This window comes from Gavialis gangeticus, unplaced genomic scaffold (assembly GCF_001723915.1).
Source record: "Gavialis gangeticus isolate Ggan-Ray unplaced genomic scaffold, GavGan_comp1, whole genome shotgun sequence".
In the NCBI taxonomy this organism is placed as follows: domain Eukaryota; kingdom Metazoa; phylum Chordata; order Crocodylia; family Gavialidae; genus Gavialis; species Gavialis gangeticus.
The window spans coordinates 10,572,286-10,574,521 of NW_017729012.1; positions in this window are offsets into that span (position 1 = coordinate 10,572,286).

The window sequence follows — 2,236 nt, forward strand, 5'->3', positions numbered from 1 at the left end:
TGGGTGGTTCGGGACGCTGCCGCCGGTGGCAGGGGCTGCGGGTTCAAGTCCCTGATCGGCTTGAGTCCCCTGGCCGCCATCTACTACGCAACCGTTTCCCCCTCCGGCGCTTGCCTGCTAGCTGGAGCTCAGGGGTGATCGCAGTTGCAAGTCAGAGGGGACTTGAGGTTGTAGCCCACTTGGATCTGTCCTGAACCACCTGGCTGCCTGCCGGGTTTTTTTTGGCCTTGGTTTTGGGGTGCAGGGGGAAAACCCTGGGCTTCAAAGTGCAAAAAAAACTCCTCTGCTCAACTTGGGGGGCACATGCTGAGACTTCCTCTCCCAGGCCTCCACCTCTGTGCCTCCCCCCACTAACCTCCCCACAACTCCTTGTGTGCACCTAGTCACAGGCACCAGGGACTCACTGAGAGGCAAGGGGCCAAAGGGCTCCAGCCAGGGCAGGGATTGAACCCACCACCTTTGGCAGCACCCTTACCACCAGAGTACCAGGGAAGGTGAGAGCACCTGCTGCCGTGGGCCCCTTGAGGCGCAGCGGCCAGGCCCTGCTGCAGAAAGAGGACAGCGCTTCCCCGCAAACCAGGGAGAGGCTGGAACTTGAACCCAGGCCCTCAGCACCTGCCCCGAGGGGCCCAGCACCGCGCACCACAGCCCCGGCTGGACCTGCCCGTCACTGCTGGGCCCCTTGACTCTGTCCCTGCGCACACGCGCTGGCCCTACGACAAGGGGAGCCCCGGGAAGGCGGTGGCCCAGCCTGGCTCGCAGCCTGGCGGCCAAGGCCCCGCGCGGTCAGGCAGGGTCCGTGGGTTTGGCGCTGTGCAGGGCGGCGTCCTCCGGGCCCGGCTTTCGCTCTTGCTTTGCCCAGCCGCTGCGGGCCAAGGTCCGTCGTATTGGCCGTGGCGGGGAAGACGTGTTGCAGCTCAAGTCCGGAGACATCGGGGTGGAGGCCAGGAGGTCTGCCTTTGTTTGCGACCACGGGAGCTGCCTGGACAAAGCAAGGTGATCATGCACGTCCCCCCGGGCTGCAGGGACCCATCTTCTCTGGTACAGGGAGCGCTGCGGGTCCCAGCTCCCCGGTGAGCCCAGCGGAAGGGTGCAGAGAAGGGGCCTCAGAGGCCTCCAAGCTTTGTGGCACTGTGTCCCAGCCCCCCGGCTCTGGGGGAGACCTTGGGCCGCGCTGTGGGAGCTGAATAACCGTGTCCTGCAGCGCATGGCTGCATGGGGGCCCGGGGCAGCCACCTGCCCAAATCCCCTCTCCGGGGCCTGGCTCAGACCACGGTTGGCTCTGGGGTGATCTGGGTTCAGAGGGCAGCAGTGGCTTTGAGCTGCGCTTTGCCTTCAGCCCCCCACAAGGCAAGGGGCCAGGAGCCAGGCGCCCACTGGGCAAAACTCAGAGCAGTCCCCAGCTGATGCACCCCGGGGGGGAACCTCTGCTGTCCTCGGGCAGGGGTCCCCATGGTGCACCCGGGAGGGTGCTCACTGCCCCAGCGAGCTTGTGCCGGGCAAAGGCGCAGGAGCTGCGTAAGGGGCAGGCCAGCAGCCCCCACTGTGGGACGCCCCCTCCGCCCTGCGCTGGGGCACAGCCTTGCTCTGGCCGGGGGGCCCCTGGCCCAGTGCTTCCCCCCTCCCCCCCAGGAGCTGCACACAAGCTCCTCTGCTCTCCTGGCAGGGCCCCCCCTGCTGCTGGATCATGACCACCCCTGGGCATGGACTGGTAGCAGACCCCCTGTAGCCCCCCCTCTGCCAGCCCCTAATCCAGGGGTGGGCAAACTACAGCCTGCGGGTGGATCTGACCTGCCAGGCCCTTCTATCTGGCCCACAGGGCCCCTAAAAACATTCGCAAATTAATAGTGATCTTCTGGCTGCCTGTCAAAGATGACAGGAACAAGGGGAAGCCACGTGGACTCACCAGCAAGGCAGCACGGCCTCGGCCCCCCATACCCCCCTTGCACCTGTGTCTGCTTGCCGCAGCTTTCACTGCTTCCCTGCATGTAGCTGCTCCAGCACCATGTGGCTCCTGGCTGCATCGCTGGACTGCAGGAGCATGGGGACTGCGTGGGTACCCCAGGGCCTGGGGAGAGCGCTCCATGGTGTGCAATAAGGGAGGGGCAGAGAGAGCGAGTGTGCGTGTTCCTGGGACGAGTCCCCCACAAAATGCACATGCACCCCCACCCACCTTGCACTGGCATACACGCAGGCCCCCATGCCCCCTCACACAACGCCCCACAAACCCCATATC